A 23774-nucleotide genomic window follows, 5' to 3' on the forward strand; every position below is an offset into this window, starting at 1 on the left:
GTTAAAGGTAATGAAGAATTTACAGGAGCCGGGGGGTGTGATAGGTGGCAGTATCAGAAAGGTAGGAAAACTGCCGATCCAGTCAGGTAGATGGGTTTCCTCTCGGAAAGGGAGGAGTTGAGGGCAAGTAGTGCAGGAGTGTCCTGTGGTTATTTCCATCTCAAACAAGTGTACTATTTTGGGAAGCGTCAGGGGTCACAGACTCTCAGGGGAATATCGCACTGACAGCCAAGTTACGAGTGTAATGTGAGGTATATCAGGTTCCACGCGATCGATGGTGATAGGGGGCTCTCTAGTCTACAGCACAGACTGCAGTTTCTGTAGCTAACAGTGAGACATCAGAATGGGGTGGTGCCTCCTTACTGTCTGAGTGAAGGATGGCTCCGAGGGTGCAGAATATTCTGAAAGGGGAGAATGATCAGTGGGAGGTCGCTGTACACTGGTACCAATGACATAAGTGGGAATAGCAGGGTAGAGCAGATGAATGCGTGGCCAAGGATCTGATACAGGGGAGAAGGATTCACGTTTTTGGATCATTGGAATCTCTGCTGGGGTAGAATTGACGTGCATAAAAAAGATGGATTAGACCTGAATTGGAAGGTGTCTAATATCCAAGCAGGGAGATTTGCTAGTGCTACTCGGGAGACATTAAACCAGTGAGGGCATGTGGGTAAGCCTAAAGAGATAGTGAGAAAGGAGGTAAGTCTGAGGCGGGTACAGTTGAGAAGTTAGACAGGCAAGGGCAAGGTACAGAATGAGGTAGGACTGACAAGGTACAATAGATAATAGGTGCAGGAATAGGCCATTCTGCCCTTTTGAGTCAGCACCACCATTCATTATGATCATGGCTGATTATCCACAATTAGTATCCTGTTCCTGTCTTATCTCCGTAACACTTGATTCCATTACCTTTTAACAGCTCTATCCATCTCTTTCTTGAAAGTATCCAGAGACTTGGCCTCCACTGCCTTCTGGGGCAGAGCATTCCATAAACCCACTACTCTCTGGGTGAAGACATTTCTCCTCAACTCTGTTCTAAATGGCCTCTCCCTTATTGTTAAAGTGTGTCCTCTGGTTCTGGACTCACCCATCCGTTGAAACATGCTTCCTGCCTCCAGAATGTCCAACCCTTTAATAATCTTGGGGGTCTCAATCAGATCCCCTCTCAGACTTCTAAACTCGAGTGTATACAAGCTCAGTCACTCCAATCTTTCAACGTATGATCATACCGCCATTCCGGGAATTGACCTTGTGACCCTACCCAACACTCCCTCAATAGCCACAATGCTCTTCCTCAAATGTGGAGACCAAAACTGTACGCAATACTCCAGGTGCGGTCTTAACAGGGCCCTGTACAGCTGCAGAAGTACCTCTTTGCTCCTATACTCAATTCCTCTTGATATGAGGGCCAGCATGCAGTGAGCTTTCTTCACTACCTGCTGTACCTACATGCTTGCTTTCATTGACTGATGTACAAGAATACATATATCTCGGTGTACTTCTTCTTTACCAAACATGACTCCTTTTAGATAGTAATCTGCCTTCCTGTTCTTGCTTCCAAAGTGGATAACCACACATTTATCCACATTAAACTGCATCTGCTATGCATCCGTCCACTCGCCTAGCCTGTCCAAGTTAACCTGTATTCTCATAACATCCTCCTCACACTTCACCCTGCCACCCAGCTTTGTGTCATCAGCAAATTTGCTAATATTACTTTTAATATGTTCATCTATATTATTAATGTATATTGTAAACAGCTGCGGTCCCAGCACCGAACCTTGTCATACCCCACTAGTCACTGCCTGCCATTCCAAAAGGAAACGTTTATAACTACTCTTTGCTTCCTGTCAGCCAGCCGATTTTCAATCACAGTCAATATATTCCCCTTTGTAAATCCATGCTGACTCTGACGAATCCTATTACTGCTATCCAAAGGAGCCATACTTTCATATCTTATAATTGACTCCAGCATCTTTCTCACCACTGACATCAAGCTAACCGGTCTATAATTCCTTGTTTTCTCTATCCCACCTTTCTTGAAAAGTGGGACAACATTAGCCACCCTGCAATCTGACTCTACGTCTCCTGATTCTGTGTCTCCCCCTTCGCAAGGGACTGAATGTCATCCCTCACCAACAGGGCCATTCCACACCCTCTGCCCATCAGTCTGTCCTTTTGATAGCACTGCACTGCAGTTATTTCAATGCAAGAGGTTTGACAGGGAAAGTAGATGAGCTTAAGATAAGGTTTTGAACAAGGGACTGGGATATAGTAGGTACTACAGAAACGTGGCTTAGTTTGGACAGGACAGGTAGCTTAATGTTCCAGGGAAGAGATGTAAGAGAGTAGTTGGATTGGTGTTTTTGATTAGGGATAACATTGTTGTGCTTATGGAAGATATTCATGGGAGTTCGCCCGTTGAAATTACTTGGGTGGAACTGGGAAATAAGGACAGGATGATCACCTTATTGAGGTTGTCTGTGTGGGTTTCACCCGGGTGCTCTGGTTTCCTCCCAAGGTTCAAAGATGTGCAGATTGGGTGGATAATCTAGGCTGAATTGCCGATATTGTTCAGGTATGTGCAGGTTGGGTGGATTGGCCATGTGAAATTGCCCATAGTTTTCAGGGATGTGCAGGCTAGGTGGATTGGCCATGAGAAATGCAGCGTTACAGGGGTAAGATAAAAGGCTCTGAGGGTCAGTGTGGATGTGATGGGCCGAATGCCCTGTTTCCACACTTGGGATTCTCTGACGATAATTCAACTAGTTTTAAAATAGTTGCAGAAAATAATAGACCAGATCTAAAAGTTGGTGTTCAAAATTGGACAATGATGAATTACGACGGTACAAGGCGAGAACTTTCAATTTTTTTTGCAACCCCCAGGTGAAGGGACGGCTGGAAAGTGGGAACATAAGAACAGAAGGAATAGGAGCAGGAGTAGGCCATCTGGCCCCTCGAGCCTGCACTACCATTCAATAAGATCAGGGCTGATCTTTTCATGGCCTCCGCTCCACATTCCTGCTCTCTCACCATAACCCTTAATTCCTTTGCTGTTTGCAAATCTACATTTTGCCTTAAAGACATTCAAGTTGATAATGTCAACTGCTACACTCAACAGGGAATTCCACAGATTCATAACCCTTTCACTGAAGAGGTTCCTCCTCAACTCTGTCCTAAATCAGATAACCTCTTATTTTGACGTCATGCTGTCTAGGTTGACCCGCCCCCTAATGGAAATAACCTCCCTGCTTCTATCTTATCTATTCCCTTCTTCATTTTATTTTTTCCAATACAGCCTCCCATTCTTCTAAATTCCAACAAGTATAGTCCCAGTGTATTCAGTCTCTCCACATAGAACAACCCTCTCAACTCCCGACTCAAACTAGTGACCCTCCTCTGCACCCCTTTCAGTGTCAGTACATTATTGCTGAAGTAAGGAGACCAAACCTGTACACAGTACTCCAGGTGTGGCCTCACCAGCATCCTGTACAGCTGCAGCATAACCATCCCTCTAGCAAGGAAGGACAATAGACTCTTCACCATCTCTTTTAGTCCCCTGGGATGCATTCCATTACGACCAGGAGACCCATGTACCTTTGGGCTGTTATCTTTCCCAACACTACCTCTTTACTGAGAATGACAGTTTCCATGTCCTCATTTGCCATTGACTCCATAGGCCTGTGAAAATGAGACAACAAGAGTACATAGACAGTCTGTTCCTGTTACGGCCAAGTCTGGTAGATGTAGAGAATGCTGTGTGTCTAGAGAAATTGACGGTCTGGTCAAAAGGATGATGGAGGGAGATGGCACGGACAGACAGCTGAGTTTGAGTGAATCCCTCTGACTATAGGGGCAGTAGGAGTACACTTGAAAGAAAACGGGAGGGCAAAAAGGATACATGAGATAGCTTTGGGGGGAAAGAGGTTTAAGGACAATCCAAAGAGATTCTACAAAACACTTAAGGACGAAAGAGTAACCAGGCAGAGAGTACGGACCCTCAAAGATCAACAAGGCTGTCTCTGGAACCACAGAAGGTGAGAGAGCTACTATCTGAGGATTTCATGTCAGCTTTTACTGAAAGAGAATATGGAAGCTAGAGACTTTGGAGAAATAAATAGTAATAACTTGACAACTATCCATATTAGAGGAGGTTGTACTGGATGTCTTATACATAAAGCTGAGTAAATCTGTGGGAATTGATCAGGTGTATCCCAAATCTTTGTGGGAAGTTACGGAAGTGTTTGCCGTGCCCCTCGCTTAGATATTTCTATCACCGACAGCCACAGGTGAGGTGCTGCAAGACAGGCGCCATTATTTGAGAAAGGTGATGAGGAAAGGCCAGGGAACAATACACTGGTGAGCCTAAAGTTAGTGGCAGACAAGGTGTTGGAAGGAATTCTGAAGGACAGGTTTATATGTAATTGGAAAGGCATGAAGTGATTAGGGATAGTCAGCATGGCTTTGTCCATAAATCACTAACTTGGACTTCAGAAAGACTTTCAAAAAGGTTCCACATAACAGCCTGGTTAGCAAGTTAGACACCATGGGATACAGAGAGAACCAGCTATTTGGATACAAATTGGCTGGAAGGTTGGAGACGGAGGATAGTGCTTTTCGGACTGGAGGCCTGTGATGAGCAATATGGTGTAAGGATCAGTGCTGGGTCCACTACTTTTCATCATTTATATCGATGATTTCTATGTCAATATATGAGGTATAGATCGTCGGTTTACAGTGGACTTCAAAATTGGAGGCGCACTGGACAGCGAAGGTGACCTCAGAGTACAATGGGAGTTCAATCAAATGGGCTGAGGTGTGTCAGATCGTTTTTATTTCAGATAAATGTGAGGTGCTCCATTTTGGAAAAGCAAATTAGGGCAGGAATTATATACTTAATGGGAAGCTCCTGGGGAGTGATGCTGAACAAAGAGACCTTGGAGTTCAGGTTCATAGTTCCTTGAAAGCGGAAGCATAGACAGGGTAGTGAAGGTGTTTGGTGTACTTGCCTTTACTGGTCAGAGCATTGAGTAGTGGAGTTGGGACGTCATTTTGCGGCTGCACAGCACATTGATTCAGCCACTTCTGGAATTCTGCTTTCAGTCCTGGTCTCTCTGCTATCAGAATGATATTGTGAAACATGAAAGGGCTCGGAAAAGATCCACAAAGATGTTGTCAGGGTTGAGGGTTTGAGCTATATAGGTAGAGGGTGAATAGGCTGGGGCTGTTTTCCCTGGAGCATCAGATACAATTGTGAGGGGCATGGATAGGGTGAAATCCCAGGGTCTTATTCCCAGGATATGTGAGTCCAATGCTTGGGGGCACAAGCTTCAGGTGTGAGGGAAAAGATTTAAAAGGGATCTAAGGGGCAATGTTTTCAGCTGAACATCGTATGTGTATGTAATGAGCTGCTAAAAGAAGTGTGGATGCTGGTACAATTACCAAATTATGCTTTTGAGATGTTGTACGTGATTAGCAAAGGTTTAGATGAATATAGGCCAAGAGCTGGCATATGGGATGAGATTAATTTAGGATATCTGGTTGGCATGGACAAGTTGGATCGAAGGTTCTGTTTCTCTGCTGTACATCTTTATGGCACTACTAAAATTAGGATGGGTATCTCTTTTATGGAGAGTTAGCAGAAGGTCAGATAATTCTCCTTGGAGTTGAGAAGGCTAGGCAGTGATTTTGACCAGGAGCAGACTTGAATCCAGTATATTTAATTTACAGAGAGACAGAGGGAGAAATTATTAACGTCACAATTTTTAGTAACTACCTTCAGGTAACTGGCAAATAATGCAGGTTAAAAATGCGAAGATTATTTTACTCACTACGTTCTGAGCATCTGGAACAGTTTGACCGACAGCTGGATGCAGATTCAGTAGTTATTGTCAAAATAAATTTGGGATTTAACTTTTTTAATGAAGGATTTGGAGGGCTACAGGCAAATGGGAGGTGAGATGGGATAGACTGGCACCATCTCCAGAGGGAGAGAGTACAGCCCCAATGGGCTGAATAGCCCCAAACCCCTGTGCTTTGTGTTACTGCACCATTCACTGTGAATGATGAAGCTCATCCCAGGGCAGAGTCATAGACACCTACAGCATGGAATTAGACTCTTTGGTCAAACTGGTCCATGCCGACCAGATATCCCAACCTAATCTAGTCCCATTTGCCAACACTTGGCACATATCCCTCTACAAACTTCCTATTCACATACCCATCCAGATGCCAAGTGGTGTAATTGTACCAGCCTCCACCACTTCCCTGAACGGAAGATTCCATACACGCACCAATCTCAGTGTGAAAAAAGTTGCATCTAGGGTCCCTTTTAAATCTTTCCCCTCTCACCTTAAATCTACACCTTCTCCTTCTAGACTTCCCCACCCCAGGGAAAAGTCCTTGTCTATTTTTCCCATCTATACTCCTCATGATTTTATAAAGCTCTCTCCCCTCAGCATCCGATGCTCTTGAGAGGAGCCTGTCACAATGGGTTTCGGGTGATTGACAGCAGCTTCAGACCAATAGGAGAATTGGCGTGATCCTCCAGCCAATGGGAGTGAATTGGGGTGTGTCCAGCAGGCCAACACGTGGCCATGATCTGTGCAGGCGCAGTGTCACGGTGAGGGGGGACCTAGTGAGTGTGAAGGGAGTGGGAGAGTCTGCAAAGTCTGGGGAAGAAAAGGAGCGATTGTGGACTAGGAGGGTTTATAAATGCACGGTTTTAGGCTGCTAGACCTGAATTAGAAATTCCTGGTAAATTAGAACCAAAAGAACTGCGGATGCTGTCAATCTCACACAACAACCAAAAGGGACTGGTAAAGCTCAGCAGGTCTGGCAGCATCTGTGAAGAGAAATCAGAGTTAAAACTTTGGTCAGCTGACCCTTCCTCAGAACAGATGTTACTGAAAAGAAATGTCGGTTTATATGGAGAAGGTAGGGGTTAAGGAGTAAATGATAGGTGGTGATAGAGTCCAAAGAGATGGGAGCAATTGGACAAAGGAGTGGATAATGATCTGGCTGGGGGAGGGTGAATAGCTGTTTATGGGGACTGTTAGTGACTAACCATAGTTAATGTGTAATGGTAGGCTGTAATAACAAGGCCTGGCATGTGGGTTAAGAGGCTAGGGCACTAGGACATTGGAGAGTTCAGGACCTAAAATTATTGAATTTGATACTGGGGCTCGAGCGGTGCAGGGTCCCCAAGTAGAAGATGAGGTGTTGTCTTCCAGCTTGCGTTAACGTGTGGCGCTGGAAAAGCACAGCAGATCAGGCAGCATCTCAGGAGCAAGAGAATCAACGTTTTGGGCATATTCCTTTCATCAGGAATGCCGGGATTAGAGGGGGAGGGGGAGTAGTAAGAGGGCTGAGAGATAAATAAGAGAGATGTGTGGGGTTGGTGAGAAGGGAGCTAGGAGGGCAATAGGTAGATGTAGGTGGATGGTAATGGAGAGAGGGTGGAGTGGATAATTGGAAAGGAAGATATGGGACAGCTCAAGAGGGTGGTGTCGAGTTGGAGGGTTGGACCTGCGATAAGGCAGGGGAAGGGAGATGAGGAAACCTTGATTCTGTGGTTAAAAGGTCCCAATGTGGAAGATGAGGTTTTCTTCCTCCAGACGTCGGGTGGCTGGGATTTGGTGGTGGATGTGGCCCAGGACTTGCATGTCCTTGGCGGAGTGGGTGGGGAAGTTGAAGTGGTCGGCCACAGGATGGTGGGGTTGGTTGGTGCATGTGTCCCAGAAATGTTCCCTGAAACATTCCGCAAGTTGGTGTCCTGACTCCCCAGTGGACAAGAGGCCACATCGAAAGCAAAGGCCATAATAGGTGGGGTGTTTGGATGTGCAGGAAAATCTCTGCTGGATGTGGAAGGGTCCTTTGGAGGTGAGGGGGGAGGTGTGGGCACAGGTTTTACACTTCTTACATTGACAAATGAAGGTGCTGGGAGTGGAGGGTGGGTTAGTGGGGAGCATGGATCTGACTAGGAATTCACAGGGAATGGTCTCTGTGGAATGCTGAAACGAATGGAGAGGGAAATATATTTGGTGGGATCTGATTGTAGGTGGTGGAAATGGTGGAGGATGATGTGTTGTATCTGGGTGGAAGGTGAGGACTGGGAGGTCTATCCTTGTTGCAGTTGGAGAGGTGTGGTTCAATGGCAGAGGTGTGGGAAGTGGTGGAGATACACTGGAGAGTATTGTTGACCACATGGAAGGGGAAATTGCAGTCCTTGAAATATGGGGTGTTCTAGAGTGTTCTGCCAGCTTGCATCAAGCTTCACTGGAACACTGCAGTAAGTATGAAACAGAGATGTTGGACAGGGAACAGACTCGTGTGTTAAAGTGATAGGCAACTGGAAGTTCAGGGTCTGTTTTGCAGCAGAATGTAGATCATCAGCTGCCATTTCCAGCACCTCCACTGAGATGCCGCCAGACGCAGGTTCCTGTCCCCTCCATTAACAGCTATGCACCCTCCCAGCCAGATTGTTATCCACTCCTTTGTCTTTCCAAATGTTCCTGTCTCTCTTTGGGCTCTGTCCCCACCTATTATTTACTCTTTAATCCCTATCTCCTGCAGTCCAAAGATATGCAGGTTAGGTGAATTGGCCCAGCTAAATTTCTCGTAGTGTTCAGGGATGTATAGGTTAGGTGCATTAGTCAGGGGAAATGTCGAAGAATAGGGTCAGGGAATGGGTTTGGTTGAGAAACTCTTCAGAGAGTGGGTGTGGACTTGTTGGGCCAAAAGGTCTGTTACCACACATAGGGATTCTATTTTTCCCAACTTCCGTCGGTTCTGAGGGAGGGTCATTATACCTAGAATGAGCCTTGGTATGTGCAGGAGGAGGAAACGGGAAATGGGAGTTGGATCCAGTTTAGATTGGGAGGGTTTAATTTCACTCTGTACAGGTAGTTAGGCCTGAATTAGAAACTCTTGGTCCCATGTTTACAGCAAATGGGAAAACGGCTGTGGGCCTCAGTCAGTGATAGGCCCTGGGTTATGGTCGCCATCTTTACTTGGGGCAAGGTACAGCGAGGCACATGGACATGTCCTCTTCCTGGGTGGGGAAGGGGTGATTTGAAGAGGAACATTTACACATCAAACACATACCAAGAGAAGTGTTTGCTTTCACTATTCATCTTGCATTGACTGTGAGCTTTGTTTTCTGAATTCATTTTACAGGATATTAATTGAGAATAATTGAGACAGGGATCTCAAAAGCAATTTTCTATAATCAGCAGGGTCATCAGAATCTGAATACCATTGACATTTAACTGTGGAAAGGGGAAAGGTTTGTCTGTTCTGTCTGTGGGAAAGTATCTTTTATTTTCGAGCAAAAATCAGAAAGATATTCAAATTTCTGGTTGGATCACCCTTTGGGTTTGTGCTCTATTCTGGGCCCTGCAGCTGTGGAAGGTGATATTGCCCTGAGAGGGAGCACAGATTTATCCAAATTACACCTTGTCTCTTTTTCAGAGATGTCAGATTTTGTCCCAGTCACCCACTTCATGATGTTAGCCTGTAAACTCCTTATTTTCAATTCCCTGCAAACTTCTCATTAAAATTCCTTGTGGACTCAAATTCCAGCACCATTTCAGGTGAAATGTCCCAGGTTCTGACAACTGTCTGTTCATTCAGAAACTGCTGAAGTCCATGTTGACTCTGGGATTACAAAGGGCTGAATTGAAAGATGAGGTGCTGTCCCTGAGCTCCCATTGAGATACATTGGAACAGTACAGGAGGCTGAGGGCAGTGGAGGTGTGAGAAGACCATGAAAATGACAGGGCTGCACTGTGAGGGCTGCTTGGCTCAATGAGTGCGTTTTGGAGTTGGGTGTAAACAGAGGGAGGGGAGACAGGGAGAAGGTGAAGTTCAGCTTCAGTTTTAGTTCAGGCTGTTCAGAAATTCACATGTTCCCAATGGGAACTGCCAAGTTGTAAGTGATACCTGCTAAGTTTACTTTAAAATAGATTCTAAAAGTGTAAAATGTCAGCTTAAGTAAAGATCGGGGCTTTTGATTATAAAGGACATGTTTGAAGTGAAGGAAGGTTGCTAGATCATTTATATTCTCTTAATGGGAGTAACAAGCTGAAACTAGAGAGACGTTGTGACAGGATACCTCAGACCCGTGGTGTGCTCCTCTTGCACAATATGGGAAATAAGGGACGCTTCCAGTGTCTGTGACGGCTATATGTGCAGGAAGAGTGCCCATCTGCAATTACTGGGAAACTGTTTTTCAGACCTGGAGCTGTGAGTGGACTCACTGTTGAGAATCTGCGATACTGAGAATGTTATGGACAGCACGTTTAGTGAGTTAGTAACACTGCAGGTGAGGGTTACACAGGCAGATAGGGAATGAGTGATCATCAGATCAAGTAAAAGGCTCAGGAAGGAAGTGCAGGACAACCCAGTGATCATTCCCCTTCTCAAACAGATATTGTGCAGCGGTTGGGGTTCTATACGAGTGGGGTGGACTCTCTGGGGAAATCAGCAACAGCCAGGTTCATGACACCACAGATAGCTCCGCTGCACAGAACTGGAGGAAGGAGAATGGCAGACCCATAGTGACAGGCGATTCAGTAGTCAGGGCCAGAGACAGGCGCATCTGTGGCCACAGACATAAATCCACGACAGTGGAATTGAACCCAGGTCTATTTATTGATAAGTGCACAGACCAATAAAGGTCAGCGTCCCAAATGCAGCCTTCAGCACTTGGTCACCCTGAAACTCCACTTTCCAGGGACTGTGCACTTGTTCTGAGCCCTTCAGAGGGATTGAAGGGGATAGGGAGAAAACAGGAACAGGGTTGTGTTGTGGACCTACAAAATAACGGTCACCCTCCGCTCTCGGTCTTCCCCCTCTATCTCCCACTTCCCATTGTGTCTCCTCCCAACCGCAGGGAAAAGACCTATCCATGCCCCTACTGATTTTATAAACCTCTTTTCAGTCACCCATCAGCCTCTGACGCTCCAGGGAAAACAGTGTATTCAGTGTCTACCTGTAGCTCAAATTCTCCAACCCTGGCAACATGCTTGTAATACTATTCTGGCCACTTTCAACTTTCACAATATTGTTTTGATAGGAAGAAGACCAGAATTGCACACAATATTCCAAGAGTGGCCTAACAAATGTCCTGTACAGCTGCAATATGTCCTCCCAACTCCTATACTCAGTACTCTGACCAATAAGTGAAAGCATACTAAACACCTTCTTCACTATCCTATCTATCTGCGATTCTGCTTTCAAGGAGCTATGAACCTGCACTCCAAGGTCTCTTTGTTCAGCAGCACTCCCGAGGACCTTACCATTAAGTGTATACATCCTGCTAATATTTGCTTTTCCAAAATGCAGCACCTCACATTTATCTAAATTAACCTCCACCTGCCAGTCCTCAGCACATTCAACCATCTGATCAAGATCCCGTTATACGCTGAGGTAATCCTCTTCACTGTCCACTACTCCTCCAATTTTGGTGTCATCTTACTAACATTACTTCCTATATTCACATCCAAATCATTGATATAAATTATGAAAATTAGTGGATCCAGCGCCGATCCTTTGTGACACCCCACTGGTCTCCAATCTGAAAAGCAACCTTCCACCACCACCCTCTATCTTCTACCTTTGAACAAGTTTGTATCCAAATGGCTAGTTCTCCCTGTATTCCATGAGATCAACCTTGCTAACCAGTCTCCCATGGAGAACCTTGTTGAACCCCTTATTGAAGTCCATGTAGATCATTTCCACTGCTTTGCCCTCATGAATCCTCTTTGTTACTTCAAAAAAAATGACTCAAGGACATGAGACGTGATTTCTCATACACAAAGCCATGATTAATATCCAGGACTTAACTTTGTACATTGGGATCTGTGTCGTTATGCGTGTTAATATTCTGGATAAAGTTCATGTACATCAGGTTTGTGTTAGTGACTGTGTGTTGAGTCTTGTTAATATCACCCACACAGGTAAGTTCCATTTGAAAGGCAGTCCCGATATCCCTAACCCCGCTCCCATCTGCTCTGTCTCCATCCCCACCATAGACAGTAAGTGGGAGGAGCTCATGGAGTTTCCATGTGAGAGAGATTGAGAAAATCTTCCCTTCTATCCACTAGCCCACCACGAAATTGTGTCCTTACCTCTGAACCAGGACAATCGACCTCAGAGTTGAGTAACAGCATCTTTGAAAAGGCTGATTGGAAAACGTGCCCAAGCCACCAGGCCATAATGTCTCCCAGCTGTCCCTGCCTGAGCCTCAACAGAACCTTCCTGTAGTTTCTCCCATTGCTCTCCTGTCAGACTCTCCCATTGCTCACTTTGTCCAGGATCCCCTCCTGCTGCTGCACTGCTCCTGTCCCTCACTGACCTGTCCATCCCCCAGTGTTCTCCACATTCATTCATTGTTTACAATATCCAGCCCTGCCCCCTCCACCCTATTGGACAGCTGCTGCTGTCAATCACCCAGCTTCGTGTGTGATCTGGAGCATGTGCGGCAGGAGGGGAGAACAGTGCACTGGCGCAGTGCTGGCCAATTGTTGGTGTATGTGCAGGGCGGGCCAGTGCCAGGAGGGAGGCTGTGCGTGTGTGGGATTAATCTGTCATTGGCAGTTTCCTCCCTCTGGGAACAGGACCCAGGGAAATGGCCCCTGCCCTGATATCTGACAAGTGGTCGGCTATCAGTGGGGGGAGCATTTTGCAGAAAGTTATCAGAACTCGGGTGAAGATTCAGGAATATTATGGAAAGGAACACAGAAGGGCCTGTAATTAAAGTTCTAATTTAGTTCATCTTAGTTCAATCAGATATGATTTGGCCAGTATGTACAGGATGGCTTTCATCAGAGGGTCTGTGTGGGGGAAATAAATAAAATGTTCCAGATTGGGGGAAAAAAAATCAGTTTGGTTCTGACCAGGAAGGAAACCTGGGAGGTGGGGATAGGATTCACCAACATCCAGGAGGCTCCGAGTCAGATTCATTGATTTGATTAGATTAGATTCCTACAGTGTGGAAACAGGCCCTTCGGCCCAACCAATCCACACCAACCCTCGGAAGAGTAACCCACCCAGACCCATTTCCCTCTGACTAATGCACAAAACACTATGGGCAATTTAGCATGGCTAATTCACCTGACCTACGCATCTTTGGACTTTGGGAGGAAACCTTTTTTTGGTTCTTAGTCTGCAGGCAGGAGCTAGGTAGCTGATTTCAAAGAGAAGAGAGAGTGTGTGAGAACTGGTTGTGGAGGAAAAAGGGTGAGGAGATTGGTTTGGATTTCAGTTCACAGAAGAGAGCAATTGTGAGACGGAGATTTAAAGCTTTGGGGGAACAAAGAAACTACAGTTTAATACTATATAATTGTCTTATGAATTTCCATCCTGTGTTAATGGCGGTGACTTGTTTTCTCTGTTGTGTGTACTGAAATGGCGGATTTGTGGATGAGAAATTCAAATTGAACTCCATGTTCAGTTTTGATAGTTACTTGATCCGTGCCGATCTGAATATCATTGGACTTTTCACGTGGAAGGAAAGGTGTGTATTCTGTCCGTGGGCGAATATTTCAAATGTCAGTGTGACTGGAAAAGTACTGAGACACAGCCAAGTCCATGTTAGAGTGGTGACTGTGGAGAGAGAGTTCATTTGTTGTTAAAAGTCTGAAAAAAAAATCATGGCATATTTCCCAGGAACAATTAAGCTGCAGATTTGTTTTGTATGAGGACAATTTTTTAATTAACCATACAACCAGACAGACACAAGGATGCCTGCACCATGGAAAAAATTATGAAAACGGGATTGTAGTAAAGGAATTAATTCTCGATCATGGTCTGTAATCCATTGACATTGTCACGTCGGTTCCAGTGCCATGGGGAGACACTGGAAACGTGATGAGTGCAGTGTAGGTTTCAGTTATTAAACTGGAAAAAGTGCAGAAGAAATTTACAAGAATTTTTGCCAGGGCTCGGGTCTGAGTTATAGGGAGAAGTTGGACACGCGAGGAATTTTTTTTGTTTAGAGCAGAGGAAACAGAGAGGGGAATCTTTTCTGGATGTGTATAAGAACATGAGATGCTGAGGTAAGGTGAATGCACTCAGTCTCTTTCCCAGGGAATCAAGGAGTGGAGGGCATCAGTTTAAGGTCAGAGGAGAAATTATGAAAGGGTACCTGAGGGACAACAGTTCTACACAGAGGGTGGTATGTATATTTGGAATGAGGTGCCAGTGGAAGTGGCTGAGGTGGGTGCATTAACAACATGTAAAAGACATTTGGACAAATACATGGATAGGAAAGGGTCAGAAGCAGACGGGCCAAGTGCAGGGAAATGGGGTTAGCATGGATGGACATTCTGGTTAGCATATGGGCCAGTTTGGGCCAAAGGGCCTGTCTCTGCTGTAGGATTCTGACTCCAAGTATATTTACTATTTCTCCCACTATCTCTGGTAGCACCCTGGGATGTATTCCATCAGGGCAAAGAGACTTGTCTACCTTGCGCTCCATTAGCTTGCCTAGCTTTAACACTTTCGTGATAATTATTGTTCCTTGCTCCTCACCTTCCTCAGTTTCCTTATCAATTACTGGCATGTTCTTCGTATCCTCCACTGTGAAGACTGACTGCTGTGTACTCATATTCCTGAACTCTGCTGGATAGGAATAACTGGGCACAGAACTCTGAGAGGTCTTCTTTGAGTCTTTATTGATGAGACATGGCAGTTACCTGGATAGTGTACATGCAAAACGCCTTCAGGCAGCATCAGGTAACTCCCTGCCTTTCCGATGTATGGCTCCCAAAATATACCTTTGTGGTTTGTGGTTTTCAATGGACGCTGTCTCTCAGTATTATTTCCATGGCAACAGCAGTTTAAAAAGTCGAGTTCAGCTCAACACTTTGTGGTTAAACCACATACCCCTCCCTCACGCCCCTGTGGCTCAGTCAGATATCTGACCGGCACTTCAGTTTCAGTGGGGCTGTCTGTCAGGATTCTGATGTGGAAGATCAGGTATTGGAGTGGGGTGGGCAAAGTTAAAAACCACACATCACCAGGTTATAGTCCAATAGGTTTATTTGGAAGTACAAGCTTTTGGGGTGTGCTATGATTTTGAACTTGATCAGGATTATCTCTATGGTAACAGTTAAGTGCTTCAACAATTACAGAGGCCATATGTTCCCTACACAATAGGTTCCCCTCTAGCAATATAAACAGCTATTCTGGCCCTGGGGATAGCTACTCATCACTTTTCTCCCCCAATCCCATCTAGCTTTCTGTTGATCTTTAAAGTTTTTCTCATCTCCTCGATTCTCCTTGGTCTTTGCCAATTTGAATGCTTTCTATTTCAGTTTGATAAACTCCCTTATTTCTTTAGTCACCTAGGGCAGATTACTCCTTTTCCTACAGTCCTTCCTTTTCACTGATATATACTTTTGCTGAGCAGTTTGAAAAATTCTTTGATATTCCTCCACTGTCTCTCAACTGTCCCACCCTAAAGTCTTTGCTTTCAGTCTACATTAGCCAACTCCTGCCTCATCCTATTGTTTTAGCACAGGAGCGTGGGATTGGATTTAATCTTCCCGCTTTCCAACTGTATTCGAAATTCAACCAGACTTATCACAAGTCTTTTATCAGATTACGAGGTGAGATGATGTTTCCTGGGTGTTTTGGTTTTCATCGCCAGAGACCTTGGCTTTGTAATTAAGTACAGGATAGATATTCACAACAGAGTATTCTGGACGGTGTGAATGTACTACACAGTTTAAAACCATAAATTACCGTCTCCCCTCAGTTTACATGATTTGGAGATGCCGGTGTTGAACTGGGGTGTACAAAGTTAAAAATCACACAACACCAGGTTATAGTCCTTCAGGTTTAATTGGAAGCACACTAGATTTCGGAGCATTGCTCCTTCATCATGATCAAATTAAACCTGTCGGACGATAACTTGTGTGATTATTTAACTCACCTTAGTTTAAAATTGCAAAATCATTATCTCCTACACGCTTCCTCACTATCTAAGTTTGGAACGCTAATCCACCTGACTATCCTGCTTTTTCCGAAAATCTCCTTTGGTGAAGGTGGTGAGTTTTGGATTCAACTTACCAGTTATTACTGTAAGAAGATAAGCCCTGGGCACAGGGGAGGCAACGCAGCCCTTCGAACCAGCTCCACCATTTAATACGGTGATGATTGAGCTCACCTCGGTCTCAGCTGGATTTTCCCACCTGCTCTCTCTCTCTCACCCTTCAACTCATTGCAAATTCAACATCTGTATCTCTTCAGTAAATTTGCTCATTGTCCTGGCATCCACTGCATTTTGAATAGGAAATTTCACAGATTCACAGCACATTGATATAGGTACATTCTTCTTCATGAGAATAGAATAGAAACAGGGTAATCGTCCATAGAGTCCACACCAACCCTATAATCCATCCCATTCAGTCTCACCCATTCCCTGTATTTCCCATAGTTAATGGCTTAACCTGCACAGGCATGGACACTGTGGGAATTTAGCATCGCCAACCTACTTAACCTGCACATCTTTGGACTGTGGGATGAAACTGCAGCACCCAGAGGAAACTTGCACAGACACAGGGAGAACGTGTAAACTCCACACAGTCACCTAAGGCTGGGATCAAATCCAGGTCCCTGACGATGTGAGTCAGCAATGCTAACCATTGAGCCACCTCTGCATAAAATCTGCTCCTCCTATTAACCACCCCACTCCACAGTTGGCTAAATCTATATTCCTTACATCAGAAATCAGGTTGTGGAAGCAGATGTCTCAGTAAAACCCAGTGGCGGTCCATATGTTCTGTGTGTCTGAATGTGGATCCGATACACAACACCCTCCAGTCCACACTTTTCATTCACTTTCCAGAGACGGGGCTCCAGTGGCTTCATGGGGACTACAACTTCCACAATCCCTGAAGCAGGGCCCACACGTGTGTGGGGAAACCTGGCACTGTACATGTACAGAAAGTGGGCCGATTTTGCAGCATGTGCTTTGGGTAAGTATACTTTGCAGAAAGTATTTCACACTGTGATTGGCTGGAGGAGGAATGCATCTGCTCATAGTATTGATCTGTTGAGGGGTCAGTGTCACCACATCCATATAGGACCATCCTCCATCCCCAACTCATTGCAATGATGGGAATCAACTAATGAGGAACGAAGAAGGATCTGACCCATTCTCCCAGCCTGAAGGTTCCTCTTCTGTCCAGGATCTGCCACCTCCCTTTCTGTTTCCGTCTGTTTCATTCTGCTGTTACATTATTGACTTGCAGCAACTGAAGGGAAAGGAAGTGAACCCAGAAAGGGTGCAGAGTCTAACCAGGGACGGGAAGTGGTGGCATGGATCTGTTTATCAGTTACTCCATGAGAATGAGGAGGGTGTACATTAGGGGGTAGCAGAGTCAGAACGGTGGGAGAGAGTAAGTGGTCTGGAGGGTTACAGCTTCGGGGGAAGAAAGGGGAAAAAGATATTCCAGAGAAATTAGAATAGTCAGCTCTGAATTTCTAATCTGTACATATTCCTTTATTCAGGGTGCTAGATGGTGAAGATTTGCAGACTGAAATCTCAAAATCATGTGCAGATTGTGATTAGATTAAACAACATTTGAAGAACCAAAGATGGAGAATCACTCGGCCAAAATCCTGCAACACTCTCTCTCCCAGCGTTGTCGGTCTCTCTGTGCCAAATGGACTGTGAATGGTACAAGACAGCAGTTCACTACCATCTTCTCAATGGTAACGAGAGATGGGGAATAAATGCTGGCTGAGCCAGTGATGCCCATATCCTGGAAACGGTTTCTATCTCTAGTTGCTGAAACCCATTGATGTTCCTGCAGGATGAAGAGGGACGCTGAGTGTATCGTCCAGGAGGCAGCACCATCACATTACCACTTCCTACACCCACACAGTAACACCGCAACATCACTGGAACAAAAGACAGTGAAACCAAAGGAGGACTTAGATATAGTCTTTGAGATAACGTCATGAAAGTGGATTGGAACAGAGCAGGAACAGGAGACTGAGCTGGATGGTCAGCTGTTTCCCATTGAATGGTGGAGCAGGATTGAAAGGCTGAATGGTCTCCTCCTGCTGCTATCTCCCAGGTATGTATATAGCCATGGAGCCCGGGTAGGAAGAAGTGGGCAGGGAATCTCCAGAAGATTGCACTTCCACAACAGTTTTCAGTGATGGATGGTTTGATGGATTTTATTTAACATTTATCTTTAAAACAAGGTTTGTAAATTTTGGTTTTAAAATGTCGTAAAAGCTTTTTGCACAGCAAATAAAATTAAAGAAAATAAATTAAACTGTCTGAATATAACAGTTTTAAAGTTTTCAACCTTTGTAAAACAAAATCCTGTCTGTTCCCAGACACCATCACTTTCCAGTTCCTCAAACTCCAGGGAAATATTCCCTCCTTATCTGAACCTTTGGTTTGATTTAACTGCTTTTCAGTTCTCGTTCTGTGAGCTGTGAAGCGTTCTTTTTCCCTATTTCTCCGACCCAGAAATGTGATCACAGCGACCTTCCCACCATCAAAATCATCATTATGCCATTTTGCTTTTGGTTAACATATAATCACCAGCAGTGCAAAAGTGAGGACTGCAGATGCTGGAAACCAGAGCCTAGATTAGGGTTGTGCTGGAAAAGGCCTCTCGCCAAAACGTTGATTTTCCAGCTCCTTGGATCCTGCCTGATCTGCTGTGCTTTTCCAGCACCACTCTAATCTAGACATATAATTAACAGCAGTAAACCATTGGTGTAACCAAATAAATATTTCCAAACAAAGCCCATTACAGGCCAAGCAAACCATTACAAGTGACAGAGTGAGAAGGGATTAAATCAGAGTTGTGAGGAGGGGGCAGTGGTGGAGATAAAGCACTGTATCCCCTGCGGTGCCCACCTCCATCTAAAGGCATCCAGAGCACTGATGCACACCACATGCTTCTTCTCCAAGGACACCCTGCTGTGTAGCCTTTATCCTCAATCATAGAATAAAATCCCTACAGTGTGGAAGGAGAGCATTGGCCCATCAAACCCCACCGACCATCCGAAGAACATCATGCCCAGAGCACTGTAACACTGCAGTTCCCATGGCTGATCCACCTAGACTGCACAATCCTGGATCCTGTGGTCATTTTAGCACAACTGATCCACCTGACCTGCACATCTTTGGACTGTGGGAAGAAACCAGAGCACCTGGAGGGGACCCACACTATCATGGGGAGAATGTGGGAACTCCACACAGGCCGTTGACCAAGGCTGGACTCCAACCTTGTACCTGATGCTGTGAAGCAGCCGTGCTACAGTCACAATTTAAATCAAAGCAGATGATACCTGTTTATTGTCACATTGCTGTTTGTGGAGACTTACTGCCTAGAGAGACATCCTGAGGTTCAGAAAGTGGCAATGTAAGTTCAGTCACCTCCAGCCCAGTAAATGTGGTTATCAACAACATCAATACTCCAGCAGTGTCATCATGTACAAGGTCCACTCCTGACTCTGATGGACAGTAACATCAGAATCAGAGTCCTGCAGTCCACATGGAGCAGGGGGATGACCACTTCCCTGTGAGCACTCACTGGGCTCTCAGTCGGGTTGAAGACGCAGCAAATCCCTTGTAACACATAGGGGTGAACAGCTCCTACCCAGTGTGAACACGCTGGGGTCTCAGGGGGTGGGATGAATCACTGAATCCCTTCTCCCACACTGACCATCTGAATGTCCTCTCCCCTGTATGGCCTCACTGGGGTCTCAGTGGGGCAGGATGAATCACTGAATCCTCTCTCACACACTGACCATCTGAATGGCCTCTCCCCCTGTGTGGGCTCACTGGGGACTCCGCAGGTCCTGTATTTGAGTGAATCTCCCCCCACACTGGGAACAAGTGAATGATCTTTCCCAAGAGTGAGCTCGCTGGTGTTTAAGCAGGTCAGAGGACTGATGAATGCTTTCCCACACACTGAGCAGGTGAATGGCCTCTCCACGGTGGGAATGCAGCAATGTCTCCGCAGGTGAGAGATTTGAATGAATCCTTTCTCACAGATGGAGCAGGTGAAGGGTCTGAACCAACTGTGCCATCTCTGGTGCCTCAGCAGGTTGTAAGATCGAGTAAATCCCTTCCCATACGTCGGGCAGGTGAATGGCCTCTCCGCAGTGTGACTGTGTCAGTGAGTGTCCCACTGGGAGGGTTAAGTGAATTCCTTATTCTGATTGAGCCCGTACTCCTGTTTCTCTCAGTTATTATTGACAATCTCACACCAGAACCTGTTCCAGAGTGTGTTCCAGAAGATGCAGAATGGTCAGCTGCAGCTGGTCACCTGACCGGTCACTGGTCCTGAAAGGTTCACTCTCCACAGATGCTGCCAGATCTGCTGAATTTTTCCAGCGATTTGTGGGTTTTTTTCTGATTTCCCAGCATTTGCAGATGTTTAGTTTTCCAATACTCCTCTTGTCTGTTGCAGAGGAGTTTATTGATGAAATTAGAGGGTTTTGAAAATTGTACGTTAGGTCACACATCAGCTATGATCATCATGAATGGCAGAGCAGAGTTGAGGGGCTGAATGGCCTCCTCCTGTTCCAATGAAAGTTAACCATTGTCAGCTTGTGGCAACATTTCCCCTCACTGCTCACTTCACCTCCATGTCGAACACACTGTTACTGACTGAACAAACCTCCTGTGTTTGAAATTAACCTGCTCATGTTCAGTGGCTCCCTCTCCTGCCACCCGGGTTTAACTCTCATCATGGAATGCTGTCTTGTATTACTGCAGGAATGCTTACAAGGACTAATCCTGGAGTCTGGATCCCCTGGGATCCACAAACCCCGTTTATTTCCTTCTTCCTATTTCATTCGGGCTATTGAACTCTCGGTTTCAATCCAATCTCCTGTCATGCTCTTCAACATGTCCATGTGGGTGGACTAGAGGCAGCTGGGATTTAATGAAGGGAAGTGGGGATGAGGCGGAAGCATGAAGAAAGGTGACAGCAAATAAAGCTCTCATTGTAACCGCAGAGTTTCTCCATGACCCAGTGAGTGGTGAGGCACCTGAGTTTGTGGGCGGAGACAGTTTCAATCAGCGATTTGGTAAGACACTCAGACATTGACCTGTCCATCTGATTGTTAACTCAGACAGATAGAAAGAAAGATGCACATTTAGACAGCACCTTTGATGATCTGGGGCAATGAAACATGCTTCCAACCCAATAATTTCAACCTCAAATCTCTGAAAACACAGACACAAAGCTTTCTACTTGTAACAGGTTGTCTCTCAGTGTCCTCTTTTCTTGTGAAAAGCGTTTTGAGCTGTTCAGCCATTCCTGGTGATTATAACCGTTAATGTTCCTGTAAGATTTGTGACTGAACCTTTATTTTCCGCTTCCTTGTGAGTGATGAAAGTAGCAGAAACAGTTCCCGACCTGTGAGGGGTTTCGTTTGGAGTATTTATATTTACAAATCCATTCCCACCCTCACATACAGTGTGAAATTGATGTAAAACTGAAGGAAATGAGTGAGTGAGCACCCACAGAATCATAAAGGAAGCATATGTATCTGAGTTGAATGAACCTGGCATGAGGAAAACATGACAACAATCACAATTAGTTAGAATCACAGAATCCCGTGGGTGCAGAAAGACTCTATTCGGCCCATCGAGTCTGCAATGACCTGCTCACCCACGCTACCGCAATAACCACACATTAACCATGGCTAGCCCAACCCACCTAAATTGCACACTGCAACCATGTTAGCATGTCCAATCCAGTAACGTTACACATCTGTGGGAGGGTCACAAATTACATCCAAATGCTAGGAATTGTGGATGAAGGCTCACAAATACTTGACTCTGACAGAAATGCTCTGCTTTTCAAAATAAAATCTGGGGGACACCGCAACCGGAAAAAAATCTGATTATCTCAGGAGGAAGAGAATTCAAAACTCGCGCCATTCACCCAGGGGATGCAGTGAAAGTTACAGAGGTCTGGGAACCATCAGAAATGTAACAGGTTGTGAGCAAGGTGGGGGTGAGACAAGGATATAAAGACAGTCTGTCACATGGGGGAAGGCAGGAGAGATTAAATAGCAGAAATGGTCGTCCCTCAAGGCCACGGGGAATGGAGTTAGACCTGGGAAAGAAACAAGGAAACAAGGTGTCCAGCTGCCAAAGTAACATGTTAAAAACAGATTATAAAAGCATAGAGGGCAGAGTTCAGTCTGAAATCGTTGCTCTCAATGGTGAGTACAAAAATCTGTAAAGCCTGGGGAGTTCTATTACAGCCAACACATACCCAGGATTGGCCAAGTGTGCTGTAAATATCTGATATTTCTTTTTCTGACATTTGTAGTTCAAGTCTGATGGCGCTAGTAACTTTTCAATTTGTACTGGAGTTTAATATTCTGGAGAAATGTCAAATAAATCACACTGATCATATTCTGCAGATCTTAGTCCATTACCCTGCATGTTCCTGCATTTCAGTTACATCCATGTCCTGCCGGTGGGACAGGACAGACAGGGATGGTGACGATAGTGTCTAGGGCATTGTAAGCTATGATTCTGTGCGTATGACTGTGTCAGCTTGTTGCTTGACTAGACTGCGTTCCAAATCACCCAATAAGATGTTAGCAGGGTGAGACACTACAGTTGGAGCTCCTCTGCTCGCCAGTTCCTTTCCTTTCTGCTTTTTCAGAATTTCTTACTCTCTCAATCTCCCCTCTGCAGACTCTGACACAAGTGTCTCAACCTTGAATCATGACAATTTAAAAACAAATGTATCTACAAGAAAACCAATGGAGGAAAATATACTATTCTTGCATCAACTGCATTTTTAAACAAAAACAATCCTGCTCAATAGACACTGTCTCATTTTTTCCTTCAATTCAATCAATCAATATTTTGTCCCTCAGTTTACCGATCTTCATAAATATCCAATCAATTTCAGAGGAACGTGCTGATCAAGTATTGAACCAATTTATCTGTTTAGGTTTTAGCATTAGTTATCAAGTCATTACCATTACAATAATTGCATAATAATTGGCCTGGGTAACAAGTGTACGGAGGTTCACAATTTAATTTATTGACTTTTTGAAAAATGGTGCAATATATCCTTTTTTCAGGATTCTAACAGTAACTGTTAATGCATTTGCATGACAATAATTATAGTATGCTTTAGTTTAGTCTTGCTAACAACTACAGTGAAGTTTATATTTGAATTTAATCCAATCTTCCCTAGTACCTGTACAGTAATATAAAAATCCACTTTATTTCCAATCATCACACCTACAAAAGAATCCATTATTTCTGATGCAATGCGCACAGTCAAAAATATGACTTTTGCTCATTTGAATGATCTGTGTAATTCCAGCTTTATAAATTTAGAAAATCCTAATTACTTTTCCCTGCAATAATTCCGTTCATTTCTGCAGATAGCACAGTCAAATAACAAGATGAAATTTATCATTATTCTTAAGTATGCTAATAGAGTTTTGAAAATCTATATGTTGTTAATATAAAATAATTGTTAATTTCAATCCATAGAATATAGAACAGTACAGCACAGTACAGGCCCTTTGGCCACGATGTTGTTCCGACATTTTATCCAACTCTAAGATCAAACTAACCAACATGCCCTTCATTTGCTATCATCCATGTGCCTATCCAAGAGTCGTTTAGATGTCCCTGATGGATCTGAATCTACTACCACCACTGGCAGTGCATTCCACACACTCACCACTATCTATAAAGAAAATATCTCTGACATCTCCGTACAACTTCTCCCATTCATCTTAAA

The 23774-nt window shown here is 44.7% G+C and overlaps 1 long non-coding RNA gene across 1 annotated transcript in view; it reads left to right on the forward strand.

The window, feature by feature from the left end:
• Positions 1 to 20840, forward strand: part of LOC140458755 (uncharacterized) — a 31038-nt gene extending 10198 nt beyond the window's left edge. Inside the window, exons 4-5 of the long non-coding RNA XR_011953637.1 lie at positions 16856 to 16985; positions 17521 to 20840. This is a non-coding gene — a long non-coding RNA (uncharacterized lncRNA). The remainder of the gene's footprint in view (positions 1 to 16855; positions 16986 to 17520) is intronic.
• The last annotated feature ends 2934 nt before the right edge of the window (positions 20841 to 23774 follow it).

Source organism: Chiloscyllium punctatum, chromosome 34 (assembly GCF_047496795.1).
Source record: "Chiloscyllium punctatum isolate Juve2018m chromosome 34, sChiPun1.3, whole genome shotgun sequence".
NCBI lineage: Eukaryota > Metazoa > Chordata > Chondrichthyes > Orectolobiformes > Hemiscylliidae > Chiloscyllium > Chiloscyllium punctatum.